Genomic DNA, 16,126 nt, shown 5'->3' with positions numbered 1-16,126 from the left:
AGAACACAACACAAGGCCAAGATGCACACTGAAGCTAGGATTTGAGTTTCTTGGGGGCCAACTTTCATTTGTCGTAGAAATAACATCCCACCTTTGTACTGGACTGCCATTTCCTCCCTCAGCACTATGTGTAAGACTCCTGTTCACATGTTTACTGTGGTTTCGAGTTGAATCCTGGGGAGAATCAAAGGACATTTTACTTCCTATCATTTTCCAAATTGAGTTCCCAGGCCTGCTATTGTCTTTCTTGAGTTTTCCAACTTGGCCTCCCTTTTTCAGTTCTTCTCTCACTTTTTACCTTGACTTTAGGTGTGCCTGCCCTCAACCCGGAACACTGGAACAAGCACCAAAGCCTTACGAAGAGGATCAGGACATCCTGCTGAGTGCCAGAACATTTTTTTCCCTAAGAAAAGGAAATACAAATGGATTTATTCTCAGGGTCTACAGATTTAGCACCAAAAAAAAAAAAAAAAAAGCTGCACTTAACACCAGGCCACTGTACAATCACCAGGACCTTTCTGGATGTGGAGCAACTTCATTTGGTTATTTCAGAATGCTTTGTAAACAGCGCAGACATGGACAAAGCATGGTTGAAGTATTTCAGTGGTACTTGTCTCTCATTTTCTACACGTGTTTTCCCAAAGGCTGCTTTCCCAAAGGGAGCCTGGGGAGAGGCCTTAATCATCTATTATCTCTCTTGCAGCTTCCTGCTCAGCCAGTGGCAACATCCAAAATATATACGAGCGTTTCCTGTTCTTTCTCATTTTGTATAACCCACATGCTAGAGAGATTGAGTTGTCCGATCTAGCTCCACATAGGACTTAGGCGGCACGTGGGAACCTAAGTCCAACCACTAAATGCTCTAATTACCCCTCTTCTTAACCTAGGTAAAGGGTGATCTCTTTCAAGACTAGAATGTGCTTATCTTTCCTTGGACATTCAAAACAAAACAAAGCAAAACAAGAGTCCGTTTTTAAATGTCAATGTCAAATCACAATATCATTGTATATCTTGTATCCAGAAAGGATCTTAGTGAATATATAGACCACCAGGCTTAAAGAGGGGCTGAGAATAGGTTCGGAGGATGTGCTTGGGTAGGGCTTGTGGGAAGGTGGATGGTTGTTTCTCTTCCTTTCCTAGATACCTGAAAATGTAAGGAACCAGCCTAAAAATATGGAAGTTTTTGGGAAGCCTGTTTTCCTAATCGCTCTCATAATTCTGTTTTCAGTCTGAGGACAAGTTCTTGGTGCTTACTCTTAAAGAGGAGCCTGGAAATGGAGTCAAGACCTTGCACATAGTGAACCCTGAAAAAATGTTTGTTGAATGGGTTAACAAATGCATGAATGACTCTAGGTTGAAATGCTAGTTATTAAAGGCATTTAAATAGAAGGTTGTGGCCAGGTGCAGTGGCTCACACCTGTAATCCCAGCACTTTGGAAGGCTGAGGTGAGTGGATCAAGACCAGGAGTTCAAGACCAGCCTGGCCAACATGGTGAGATCACGTCTGTACTAAAATTACAAAAAATTAGCTGGGCGTGATGGCAGGTGCCTGTAATATCAGCTATTCGGGAGGCTGAGGCAGGAGAATCGCTTGAACCAGGGAGTCAGAGGTTGCAGTGAGCCGAGATTGCGCCATTGCACTCCAGCCTGGGCAACAGAGCAAGAATCCGTCTCAAAAAATCTAAAAAAGTAATAAATAAATAAATAAATATTATAAATAGAAAGTTTTAGGATTTATCTTGCCTTCCCTCTTTTTGACACTATTCCAAATTTCTGCATGATGTATTCAAGGGACACTGACTCCACTCCCAAGGTCAAGATTAGATCCTGTTGGGCTTGACTCAATCAACACATTCCACCTCTGATCTTTAATGATTAGTTTAGGATGAACATACTAACCAAGTCAGGGCAGTGCTCACACCTGTAATCCCAGCACTTTGGGATGCTGATGCAAGATGATCACTTGAGGCCAGGAGTCCGAGACCAGCCTAGGCGACATAGCAAGATCCCATCTCTACAAAATAAAATTAAAATTAAAAATTAACCAGGTGTGGAGGTATGCACCTGGACTCAAGAGACTCAAGAAAGACCCTTGAGTCAAGAGACCCCTTGAGCCCAGGAGGTTGAGGCTGCAGTGAGCCATGATCACACCACTGCACTCCATCTTGGGTGACGCAACAAAACTCTGCCTCAAAAAAAATTTTTTTAAGCTATTGATTATGCTAAGTCTCTCTTTTCTATTGGATTTGAACCTGAAAGCATGTAGGCTCTGAAGCTTCTGGAAATTAACCCTGAGGTGATAAAAACCAATAAATGGAAAGCAGGAGTTCAGGATTTGTTCATATCATTGGGGCGCTGGATCAAAACTTTCCTGAAGCCAGTAACCTCTAGAGTTTTCAGCAATATTCATCCCTGTAAATTTCCCTTTTTTTTTTTTTTTTCTGAGATGGAGTCTCACTCTGTCACCCAGGCTGGAGTGTAGTTGGTGTGATCTTGGCTCACTGCAACCTCCGCCTCCCAGGCTCAAGCAATTCTCCTGCCTCAGCCTCCCAAGCAGCTGGGATTATAGGCACCTGTCACCATGCCCAACTAATTTTTTTTTTTTTTTTTTGTATTTTTAGTAGAGACAGAGTTTCACCATGTTGGCCAGGCTGGTCTCAAACTCCTGACCTCAAGTGATCCGCCTGCCTCAATCTCCCAAAGTCCTGGGATTACATGCATGAGCCACCATGCCCAGCTGATTCCCTTATTGTATAAGTCAATTTAATTCTGCTTTCTGTTTTCTGCTATGGAAAAATAATTGACTAATACAAGCTTATGTGATTTGCAGGTAGTTGAAACATAATATGTATTCGTGGATGTTTCCTAACTCCCAAACCAACATTTAAACAAAAGATAATTTTCCTCATAATATTCCCAGTAAGGTAGAGTTATGTACTTGTATACAATGCATTAGAGATAGTGATTTATGTAAAAGTAATTAAGCTATGATCTTAGAGTGAGTCAGTTGCAACACAATAACTAGAATCAAGGAACTTGAATTCCCATGCCCCTGGAGACATTATCAAGTCTCTTAGGAAATATTGTTGTGATATTGCCTAGACATTTAAAATTTCCCTCATGTTCCTCATAATAAGATTGTGAAAGGTAGTTCCTGTTTAAAAGAACGTAGTCACTTCTCTGACACAATTATTTTCCGCTAAAAACAAAAAGTCAACCTGATAGGAAAATGAATTATTTAAATAATGTTAAGTCAGTTATTTCTCTTTTTTTTACCCCAAGCCAAACTGTATCCAGCTTTATTAAAGATACTTTCCATAAACAATCATGGTATTTCAGGCAGGACCTAGGCAGACAATCGTTACCAGTATACAACTTTCTTGGGTTTTTTTCTTTTTTTTTTTTTGAGACAGAGTCTCGCTCTGTCACCCAGGCTGGAGTACGGTGGCACAGTGGCGTGATCTTGGCTCACTGCAACCCTCCGCCTCCCGGGTTCAAGTGTTTCCCCTGCCTCAGCCTCCAGAGTAGCTGGGATTACAGGCGACTGCCACCACACCCAGCTAATTTTTTTTATTTTTAGTAGAGACGAAGTTTCACCATATTAGCCAGGATGGTCTCGATCTCCTGACCTTGTGATCCGCCCACCTCAGCCTTCCAAAGTGCTGAGATTACAGGTGGGAGCCACCGCGCCCAGCCTATAACAACTTTCAAACTCCCTTCTTTAATGGATTACCAAAAATCAGGAAGCTACTATAAAACCCAATGAAGTCTTCATCCGATGCTCTGAACAGGAAGAGTATAGAGTGAGGGTTGACATTTCACGTTTAGCATGTTGTTTAAGAACTTTTCAGGAGCCAATCCTGACTTTCAGAAAGTGAAATGCAAATGGCAGAATTTATCTGAAGATCCACAATCTAGACATGGAACCACTGCTCTTTTGAGGGGTGCCATCTCAGTGGCATCACCGGAAAGTCCAGATTGCCTGACACACTGGTAACCAATGACTGGGGGTCAGGTCCCAACAGATGTCTGGGTTTAAGGGAGTTAAGCCTGTGCTGAAAGGTGGCAAGGGAGAAGAGGACATAAAAACGAATTTGTTTTTCCATACCACAAGGCTTTTGTGCCAAGGGGCCATGTGTGTCAAAGTCAGGGAATCCCTCCTCCTGGGAGCCAAGAGGAAGTCTCTCAAAACTAGGAGGGAACGGTGTTTTCCCCACATCAATCCAGCTTCAGAGACATTCTGTTAGGGACATATGCCCCACCCCCTTAAAACAACAATGAAGTGTTCTGTGTGCTCACAACAAAGTTTTTTTTTTTTTTTTTTTTTTTTTTAAAGGTAAAACAGAATTACGCATTTTTCATAAAACTTGATTAAAAAAATAGTATTTCAAGCTGTATGGTCACCAGAAGTACACAGTTATCAAAAATGCAGACACTTCACTTGGCATCTCCAGCACTTTCAGCTTTCTGTGCCTGGTCTGTTTGGGCATCTCCATTTTCTGCAGGGTTATTCCCCTCCTTGCCAGCATCAGCTTTTCCCTTTTTCCCTTTGGGTACCTTCTCTCCCTTCTTTGCGGGGGCCTTTTTAGGCTTGGGCTCTGGCTTTGGAGGAGCAGGTTTAGCAGACAACCTCGCAGATCTTCTTTGTGGTTCATCCTTCACCTTGGCCTTATCTCCTTTAACATCCCCTCCAGCCTTTCTCTTGGGCATGGTGGCAGCATTGGCAGGACAGGCGCAGGGCGCGGGATGCAGCGGGTCGTGGGCTTTGGTTGGTCTGGGGGTCATTCTCCCCTCTTCACGCTGCTCCATCAGTTATTTCTTAATAAAATCAGATAACACAATCCTAGCAACTAGGAAATTGAATTCAAATTTTGAATTGCTCCAACTTTCCGCTAAGCATTGTCTAGCAGACACACCCGAAGCCCATGACTTGTTGGAATAGAAGGAATGAGTTCTGATCACTATGTGTGAGACATCTTTGTTTACATAAAGATGGAATGCGAAAGATAGGTCCTACTTCTCTTTTAGGCTACATTTCCTTATTCATAGAAGGATGCCCTAGACTTCAGGATATGGGAAGTATTTTCTTTACCTTCATTATCCCAGACCAATGAAGGGCTTTTAAAATCATAGACTATTAAAGAATCATGATCGACCAGGCACTTTGGGAGGCCAAGGCAGGTGGATCACTTGAGCTCAGGAATTCAAGACCACCCTGGGCAACAAGGCAAGATCCCCATCTCTACAAAAAAAAAAAAAAAAAAATTAGCCAGGTCTGGTGGTGTACACCTGTAGTCCCAGCTACTTGGGAGGCTGAGGTGGGAGGATCACTGGAGCCTGGGAAGTTGAGGCTGCAATCTGCTGTGATCATGCCACTGCACTCCAGTCTGAACAATAGTGTGAGACCCTGTCTCAAAAAAAAAAAAAAAAAAAATCATGATTTTTCAGGTTTACAAAAGTACATTTTAGACTTCCTTTTTTTTTTTTTTTTCAGATGGAGTTTCATTCTGTCACCCAGGCTGGTGCAATCTTGGCTCAAAAAACAAAATAAAAAACAAACAATGATGAAGCATAAGACATCATTCTTTGATCTGCTTTGCCCTTTCAGAAGGAAATTATTTCTGGCCCATCTTCTGCTTCCTAGGTTCAAGTGGTTCTCCTGCCTCAGCCTCCCCAGCAGCTGGGATTACAGGGGCTTGCCACCACGCCCAGCTAATTTTTGTATTTTTAGTAGAAATGGAGTTTTGCCATGTTGGCCAATTTGGTCTGGAACTCCTGACTTCTGATGTTCAGCCCACGTCACCCTCCCAAAGTGCTGGGATTACAGGCATGAGCCACTGCGTCCAGATAATTTTTTAAAGTACTGATATTTAATGTATGGAGAGTTTGAAAATTTTGATCGAATTTGATAGTGAGTTTCTGAGTTAAAGAAATGGCACGGGTACATGGGCATATTGCATGATGGTGAGGTTAAAAATAGAAAAAGAAAAAAAAAAAAGCACAGAATAACAGAAAGCAAGCCCCACTAGGAGCTGAGCTCTGGTCTCATTTTATGCATCTCATTGAATTTCTGTGTAGACTCAGTTTCTCAGTCCCTCTGGGCCTCAGTTTCCTCATGCATGAACAGAGGGGCTTAAGCCAACTCATCTGGAGGGACCCTTCCCTGAAGATCTAGGAGTGGATAAGACACTAGATTCTTAACCTACTACCATGTTAAGAATCATAATGTGAACGAAAAGCTACACGTCCTTAGTAGCTTTTCTTCATGAGAAATAAATTGTTCTTCATGATGACAATCAGAAATAAATTGTCGAGTTTAGGATGATAAGACTTATGAAGGATTCTTGAGTAGGGAATCAAATGCCTCATATTTGGCAGGAGCATTTGAGTTTTATCCAAAAAAAAAAGAAATTTTTTGTTTCTTTTTTTGAGACAGAGTCTCACTCTGTCACCCAGGCTGGAGTGCAGTGGCACAATCTCAGCTCACTACAACCTCGCCTCCCAGATTCAAGTGATTCTCCTGCTCAGGCTCCCGAGTAGACACACTCAGCTAATTTTGTATTTTTATTAGAGGCAAGGTTTCACCATGTTGGCCAGGCTGGTCTTGAACTCCCAACCTCAGGTGATCCACCCCCCTAGCCTTCCAAAGTGCTAGGATTACAGGCGTGAGCCACTGTGCCCGGCCCTAGGGCTATTTTGAGACTCAAATACCTTCAAGGTGCTGTAAAACATTGATAAATCTCAAGAGGCAACTTAAATAAGGAGAAACAAAATTAAAAACAAACAATGATGAAGCATAAGACATCATTCTTTGGTCTGCTTTGTCCTTCCAGAAGGAAATTCTTTCTGGCCCATCTTGAGTCAGTGCTCTTCACAAAAGAAGTATATAGAAAAACTGTAGTATGTATTATTTCAGAATATTACAGGTCCAAGGGGCCTGATAATTTAATAGATACCTTCATTTTAAATTTCACTTTTGAGGCTGGGCGCAGTGGCTCACGCCTTTAATCCTAGCACTTTAGGAGGCCGAGGCAGGCGGATCACAAGGTCAAGAGATTGAGACCATCCTAGCCAACATGGTGAAACCCCATCTCTACTAAAAATACAAAAATTAGGAGTTCAAGACCATCTTGGGCAACATAGTAAGACCTCATCACTGAAAAAAGAAAAAGTATAAATGAAGCCAAAAACAAAACTGGGCATGGTGGCACATGCCTGTAGTCCCAGCTACTCGGGAGGCTGAGGCAGGAGAATCGCTTGAACACAGGAGGCAGAGGTTGCAGTGAGCTAAGATCACACCACTGCACTCCAGCCTGGTGACAGAGCAAGACTTTACCTCAATAAATAAATAAATAAATAAATAAATAAATAATAAATAAACAAATTCACATTTGAGGGAGCCTGTGCAAGCCTACTCTGGCTCAGGAAGCTACTCGATAATAATAAATAATAATAATATTTCAAATTTGAGTTAAATTTGCAGATTGTTCTGTAACTGACATATTAATCAAAAGTAAATCAAAACTCACTGGAGATTGATATCTTAGTCCCTTCTATAATTAAAAATAATTTTGTGTTTTTGACACAAGTCTGTGGGGTTTAAAAATTATATTTTTAGTTAGATGGAAAAATCAATATAAAATACTGTGTATAGTATACAAGAGTCCATAGCTACTGTGGTTTTGGCTTCATTCATACTTTTTTTTCAGTGACGAGGTCTCACTATGTTGCCGAGGCTGGTCTTGAACTCCTGCGCTCAAGCAATCCTCCTGCCTCAGCCTCTCAAAGTGCTAGAATTATAGACATGAACCACCGTGCCTGGCCCCATTTATACTTTTTAATGAGAAGAGCATACAATAAGTTGAATGATATGAAATTGCTATCTTCATAGGTCAAAATTTAATTTGGTTTCACCTAGTAGCTAGTAACTCAGTTTATTTAAATGTTCTTATCCTGTTACTAAATAACTTAATTTTTCTTTCTTTTTTTATGGCTGGAGTGCGATGCTGTGATATCAGCTCACCTCAACCTTCGCCTCCCAGGTTTGTGTAATTCTGCTGCCTCAGCCTCCTAAGTAGCTGGGGTTACAGGTGCCCACCACCACGCCTGGTTAATTTTTTGTTTGTTTTTGTTTTGAGACAAGAGTTTTGCTCTGTTGCCCAGGCTGGAGTGCAGTGGCATGACCTCCACTCACTGCAACCTCCACCTCCTGGGTTCAAGTGATTCTCCTGCCTCAACCTCCCGAGTAGCTGGGATAATAGGCGCCTGCCACCACACCAGACTGATTTTTGTACTTTTAGTAGAGATGGGTTTTCACCATGTTGGCCAGGCTGGTCTTGAACTCCTAACCTCAGGTGATCCTCCCACCTCAGCCTCCCAAAGTACTGGGATTACAAGCGTGAACTTAAATCTTTAAGGAGGAAAAAATATGCAGTTAGGAATTGTGGGGCTCAGAGTTCATAATAGGAGGAGCCAGCTTAAATCCATTTTTCCCAACCACTTTACTTAGACCATCAAAGTAATACAACATATACACAATTTTTAAAAAATCAAAGTACAAAAGGACTAAGAATGAAAAGTACTTATATCCTGCCTATATCCCACAGAAAAATATCCAAGATCTTTCAATCCTTTCCAGTTTTATTTCATCTGCTCTCTCTTTGGCTCTAAGCAACATGCTAATATACCTATTTTTCTATTAGTCAATTCCAAACACTATTAAGTCTCTGTTATGATAAATGAGCTATTTTTGTATTGTTCCACTTTATCCTCCATTTATATTTTGTTAATCATAGTACTATTTCGTTATTCTGTTGGTGATATTTACAATTTTAAAACTTTTACTTCCAGCTCCACCATCTTATTTATTTGAGACAGAGTCTCTCTCTGTCGCCCTGGCTGGAGTGTGGTAGTGCCATCTCAGCTCACTGCAGCCTCTGCTTCCCAGGTTCAAGTGATTCTCCTGCCTCAGCTTCTGAGTAGGTGGGATCACAGGTGTGCACCACCACACAGGGCGAATTTTTGCATTTTTAGTAGAGACGGGATTTCGTCACGTTGGCCAGGCTGGTCTCGAACTCCCAGCCTCAAGTGATCCACCTCCCTTGGCCTCCCAAACTGTGTTAGAATTATAGGCGTGAGCCACTACGCCTGGCCCCTGTCTTTAAATAGGATCTCTAAACTCCTTATTATGTATGAAAAAGAAATGAACATTTCCACATCTTCCTTCAACTCTCACTTCTCTATAGACCTGCAGCCTCTGTCAGCTCCACCACTACTTTTGTATTGTCAGAGTTTACAACATGGACATTTTGCTCTATGACTGGTCATTCTGCTGATCCTAAGTATTTAAAGTCAATAAACTGCAATTACATTGTTTTGATTATGTAAATAGGATTCACTGCAGAACAAAGTGCATCAGTTAGAAAAGGTAAATCTCTATCACTAATCTATGCCATTAGAAAGAGGATGCATCAAACATCAGGGCTGAATGATTACATCTTCAAACACTCAATTAATGTGCTTTATATCTGTAACATAGTTTTCTGCTGTTTTTCATTGCTTTTCCTTTTGCTTCTTAACAAAAGCAGCACATGCCTTCATCATAGGACTAAATTTATCCAGGATCTTAATCCCACGCTCCATGGCACGGACTCCACTTTCTGCTTGCAGGCATTCTTCTCTGTTGGAAACCAGTTGCTCGCTTGGCCTGCCAGACAGCTGTCATTCTAGGCCTGCCTGACATTGCACTCCTGGGTTAGGACTAGTTTTTCTTGGATCCCAAGTTTTTCTCATTCTTGGATTCCTTTGCCTTTTTACTGGCCCACTCTTAATTGATTTTTTTTTTTTTTTTTTTCAGAAAAACTTTATGAGACATGAGTTTCCTGAGTTCTGACATGTCTGAATATGTGCGGCAGCTTGACTGGATATGGTATTCTGAGACTTATTCCTCTAAAGGCGGCACTCCACTGTCTTCTGGCCCTGAGTGTAATGGGAAGACTGGTGCTGTTCAGACATTTGTTCTGTTGTAGTTGGCCTGTTGTTTGTTCTCTGGAAGCCTTTAGGATCTTCTATTAGTATTTTCTGTACTGTAAAATCAAAAGGTTATGGTTAAGTATGGGTCTATTTTTATTTCTTATGCCTGGCACCAGCATACATTTTCAGGCTGAAGACTCCTGTCCTTATCTCTGGGGAACTTTCTTCTATTATTTCTCTCATTATATTCTCCCCTGAATTTTCTTGTCTTTCTTCTGAAAACATACATAGTGTCAATCCAGGAACTATTAGTTGAACAGCATCCTTCCTGGATTAACCCTGTATGTGTTTGGACTTCTAAAAATATTTCCATTTCCTTTTATCTTTCTGCTTTACGCTTTAGGAGATTCCATGGACCTCTCTGTTCAGTCCTTACATTGATTTTTTAATTTTAGCAACTATACTTTTAAATTCCAATAATTTTCTTCATGTCACTGATTGTGCCTAATATATATATGTATGTATATATATGAGTGTGTATATAGATATATACATACATATCTATATGTTGATTACAGATATATAATCAACTTATCTTACAGATAAAGTAACTTCTTAAATTTTCCTGTGGTCACTATTCAGAATACAAGAAAAATTCTCTTATGTCCCCAGAATTATCTGTTTCCTATGACGTCAGCTTTTTAAAATATCTCCTTTTAAAAGTGTTAAATTTATACCCTCTTTTTATTTTTGAGACCATCTCACTCTCAGCTCACTGCAACCTCTGCCTCCTGGGTTCAAGTGATTCTTGTGTTTCAGTCTCTCAAGTAGCTGGGATTCCAAGCATGCACCACTACGCCCAGCCAAATTTATACCTTCTTTTGGTTATTTTTTCAAATAAAAGAACCACGAAAATGTGTATCAGGAAAATTGGCCATCCTTTGTCCCCAATTTCTTTTTCACATCTGCTCCAATTTTTAAAAGCATTCTATTATGAAAAATTTCAAGCATATACAAAGCAAACACAGTATAATGAACCTCATGTACCCATCACCTGTTGATCTAAAAGGAAGACGCTTAGGCAAAATTAATATAGAGAGTTTATTTAGGCCAAGGTTGAGAAGTGCAGCCCAGGACACATTTCCAGGTTGCCTTGGCGAGTGCTCCAGGGAACAAAAGAGAGGCTTAAGTTTTTAAAGAAAAAAGGATGAATCAGGAGAAAAGGACAACTGCAAAAGTTGTTCATCAGGAATTCACTGGTTTACAGAAATGAAGTGGCTTCAAGAGATAATGATTTAGTTCAAGGAGGAGTTTCATTCCATGGATTTAATTTCAATGCCTCTCTGGGCCTGATAATTTAAAGGGGCTAGTCTTCCTCAGATAAAAAGCTTCTTTTTGGCCAGGCACAGTGGCTCACACCTGTAATTCCATATTTAGGGAGGTCAACTCAAAAGGATCGCTTGAAGTGAAGCCAGAAGTTCAAGACCAGCCTGGACAATGTAGTGAGATTCCCATTTCTACCAAAACAAAATAAAAATTAGCCAAATGTGGCCAGGCCTGGTGGCTCACGCCTGTAATCCCAGCACTTTAGGAGGCCAAAGTGGGCGAATCATGAGGTCAGGAGGTCGTAGGAGTTCGAGACCAGCCTGGCCAGCAGAGTGAAACCCCGTCTCTACTAAAAATACAAAAATTAGCTGGGCATGGTGGCGCGCACTTGTAGTCCCAGCTACTCAGGAGGCTGCAGCAGGAGAATCAATTGATCAATTGAACCTGGGAGATGGAGGTTGTAGTGAGCCGAGATTGAACCCCTGCTCTCCAGCCTGGACAACAAAGGGAGACTCCATCTCAAAAAATAATAATAATAATAATAATTAGCCAGATATGGTGGCATGCCTGTAGTCCTAGCTACTCAGGAGGCTGAAGCAGGAGAATCATTTGAGTATAGGAAGTGGAGGCTACAGTGAGCTATGATTGCACCACCGCACTCCAGCCTGGGAAACAGGGCAAGACCGTGTCTCAAAAAAAAAGTTACTTCTTTTTTATTTCCACACACCCAGCTTCAGTAACTCAACATTCTGCTTTTTTTTTTTTTTTTTGAGATGGAGTCTTGCTCTGTCACCCAGGCTGGAATGCAGTGGCATGATCTAGGCTCACGGCAACCTCCGCCTCCTGGTTCAAGCAATTCTGCCTCAACCTCCCAAGTAGCTGGGAATGCAGGCGCCCCCCACTGTGACTGGCTAATTTTTGTATTTTTAGTAGAGACGGGGTTTCATCATGTTGGCCAGGCTGGTCTTGAACTCCTGACCTCGTGATCCGCCCTCCTCAGCCTCCCAAAATGCTGGGATTACAGGCATGAGCCACCTCGCCTGGCCTACTGTGGAGGTATTAATAGTATTAGGTGGTGGAGGAGAGGTGGGTATTTGAATCCAGGTGCTGTCATTTGCTAGCTTCTTAACCATGGATGAGTTAATTTCTCTAATTTCAGTAACTGTAATTAGAGAATTAATTACAAAATTAATTACCATTTTGTAAATGCAGTTCCCTCATTTACAAAATTAGGGAAACAGTACCTCCTAATTAGGGTATTTGTAAAGATTGAGAAATAAATCACACTACGCAAGTAGTACGGAGCCCAGGACTTAGTTAATTATTTATAAGAGATCTTTATTATTACTGTGGAATTCCTAAGTATCCTCTACAGGTAGGGCTGTCAGATTTAGCAAATAAAAATACAAGATAGGCCGGGTGCAGTGGCTCATGCCTATAATCCCAGGACTTTGGGAGGCTGAGACAGGTGGATCACCTGAGGTCAGGAGTTTGAGACCAGCCCGGACAACATGGTGAAACCCTGTCTCTACTAATAATACAAAAATTAGCCAGGTGTGGTGGCACACACTTGTAATCCCAGCTACTCTGGAGGCTGAGGCAGGAGAATCGCTTGAATCCAGGAGGCAGAGGTTGCAGTGAGCTGAGATCGCACCATTGCACTCCAGCCTGGGAGACAAGATTGAAACTCCGTCTCCAAAAAAACAAAAACAAAAACAAGATTTCTAGTTAAATTTGAATTTCAAACAGACAAGAATAATTGTGGCGGAGTAGCTATGTCCCAGATATTGCATGGAATGTATACCAAAAAAATATCCATCATCTATCTGGACTTAAATTTAGGTGGGCACTCTGTATTTTATCTAGCAAAGTAACTTCTCCTTCAAAGGAGAAACTTAGAGTAAAATAAACTGACAGAGAATGTAACTGTAATTAAATTTTATATTTCATCTGCTCATACTTGGTAGGCCAGTGGTTCTCAGTACACACAGGATTTTCTCTTCCAGGTAATGCTCAACTTACCATATATCAGAGAAATAAATAGTTTCCATGTTTTGGAGTAGAATGTAAAAATGTCACCAAACTGAAATCTGTTGGATCTAGTTACTATACTGAACTAGTCATGCGTTTCAAAACTGCTCACTGAATTATATATTTCTATTTAAATCCTTATTTGGAAAACCACAAAGCACTAAATATGAAAGTCATATTAATGACCATTAAACATATACAAACTACAGGCTGGGCGTGGTGGCTCATGCCTGTAATCCCAGCACTTTGGAAGGCTGAGGCGGGCGGATCACCTGAGGTCAGGAGTTCAAAACCAGCCTGGCCAACATGGTGAAACCCCATCTCTACTAAAAAATACAAAAATTAGGGCCGGGCGCGGTGGCTCAAGCCTGTAATCCCAGCACTTTGGGAGGCCGAGGCGGGCGGATCACGAGGTCAGGAGATCGAGACCATCCTGGCTAACATGGTGAAACCCCGTCTCTACTAAAAATACAAAAAAACTAGCCGGGCGTGGTGGCGGGCGCCTGTAGTCCCAGCTACTCGGAGGCTGAGGCAGGAGAATGGCCTGAACCTGGGAGGCGGAGCTTGCAGTGAGCCGAGATCGCGCCACTGCACTCCAGCCTGGGTGACACAGCGCGAGACTCCGTCTCAAAAAAAAAAAAAAAAAAAAAAAAAAAAAAAAATACAAAAATTAGCTGGACGTGGTGGCTTGCGTCTGTAATCCCAACAACTTGGGAGGGTGAAGCAGGAGAATTGCTTGAACCCGGGAGGCGGAGGTTGCAGTGAGCCAAGATCCGAGCCACTGCACTCCAACCTGGGCGACAAGAGCAAGACTCCGTCTCAAAAAATAAATAAATAAACACATACAAACTACAAATCCTTGACAGCAGCCAATCTGTTTGAAACACTATTTCATAATATTCTTCTTTACCACGTTTTCTTTGTGTGCCAGGTAATTAGTTATCAAAGCACGCTTATTATTAGCACACACACATGAACACACATAATGTAAATGAAGTGGACAGGTTTTGTTTCATTCTAAATATTTTCCATTTTACCTGAATGTAAAAGCCTGTTATGAACTCTACCAGTATTTTAGGTCTCCTCTAACCTGTAGTTATATTTGTAATGAGTTGAAAATAGTTAACTACTGCCTTTTTTTTTTTTTTTTTTTTTTTTTTTTTGAGGCGGAGTTTCGCTCTATCGCCCACGCTGGAGTACAGTGGCGGAATCTCGGCTCACTGGCTCACTGCAAGCTCCGCCTCCCGGGTTCACGCCATTCTCCTGCCTCAGCCTCCGGAGCAGCCCGGACTACAGGCGCCGGCCACCACGCCCGGCTAATTTTTTTTGTATTTTTAGTAGAGACGGGGTTTCGCCGTGTTAGCCAGGATGGTCTCGATCTCCTGACCTCGTGATCCGCCTGCCTCGGCCTCCCAAAGTGCTGGGATTATAGGCGTGAGCCACCGCGCCCGGCAACTACTTCCATTCTTTAGTTCTTTCAATCTTGCCTATGATTTAAAGAAGTGCATTCCAGTCTGCTTGCATGGTGCTTTGCTATTTCTAATACTGATTTCATGCCAAATTCTCCAAAATGCTTCTACAAATCTTTTGGTGTCATTAGCTCAAAAGGTAAATGGATTTTGGTTATTTTCAATGTCATAATTATAAATTTAGCTTCTTAAGCGTGAAAAAAAAAACTTCATAGTAATGTATTTTACCACTTTTCCATTTGTGGGAGATATAATTCATTATTTCTTGCTTTGGTAAGAAAAGTGAGGAAAAAGAAAAATTTATCCATTTGCAGGCTGTTTAAACTTCCAGAGCGATTATAATTCATCATTCCAAACAATTAAGCTGGCTGTTACATTTCTCCATAATTTTTATTTGCTAATAAAACGGAGGCAGCGTTTTTTTCCTAAAGATAAAATAAAATAAAAATAAATAAAAACAACAACAGACCCCCCCCTCCGCCCCACCCCGTACCTTCTATGCAAATTCCTATTAAGTCATTTATCCTGTCAGTGAGTCTGAGGGCCCCGTACTCGTCAGCTCCATCTCGCGGAGGAAAACGCTATCGGCACCCTCAGCTCCGCCCAAGGGCCGCGATCTCTACAGGGGAGATGAAAAGCCGGCGACGCTACACAGGCGTGGACCCTCCACGAGTGTCCATTTCCTGTGGGTTAAGAGTAGGAGCGTCTGGGCAAAAGCTGGGAGCTTTCAGTTGCCAGGGCCCTTGGGAAAGCACGTATTTAGATTTCATTGATAAATTCAACTGAATCCGGAGAAAAATTATACTCCATTCACTGGCATATTTAGAACGGAATTCCCATTGACCCGAGGCTCCCGGTTGAATCCTTTAAAGGAGCCAAGCGAGGACGTTCTCGGAACAGCAGTGCACCGTGTACACGGTGGGAGCCCCGCGCGATCGCCCGCAGAGCGTCCTGTAGGAAAGTCACAGAGCCCAGAGAGCGTCCTGTAGGAACGTCACAGAGCCCAGAGAACGCCTGGGGACGGTCGGGGAGGCAGTTCGGGGAGGGGACGGTTAAGCTCCCTCGAAGAGGACGCCGCGGGCCGACTGGAGTCTTTTTCGTGCTCTCCGCGCCCGCCCGCCGCGGGTAGCATCTTCTCAGCACCCCGGCGCCCAGGAACGCCCAGGAAACCCAGTCCTCCTCCTAAGCAACCTGCGGCGCGGGGACGCCCGCCTTTTGCTATTGTTATAAAAGTGCGTGCGACTAAACCTTCAGATTTTTAGACGTACTTCTCGCTTCCTCTGACCCGGGCTGAGGGAGCCCCCGAGGCTACTGCGGGGCGGGGCCGG

General features: G+C 42.3%; 1 pseudogene; it reads right to left on the bottom strand.

Moving 5' to 3' along the window:
• Window positions 1-4,437: 4,437 nt before the first annotated feature.
• On the bottom strand, window positions 4,438-4,710 carry LOC112619500 (annotated as a pseudogene).
• Between the last annotated feature and the right edge of the window lie 11,416 nt (window positions 4,711-16,126).

Source organism: Theropithecus gelada, chromosome 2, assembly GCF_003255815.1.
Source record: "Theropithecus gelada isolate Dixy chromosome 2, Tgel_1.0, whole genome shotgun sequence".
NCBI lineage: Eukaryota > Metazoa > Chordata > Mammalia > Primates > Cercopithecidae > Theropithecus > Theropithecus gelada.
This window is presented reverse-complemented; position numbering and strand designations above follow the sequence as displayed.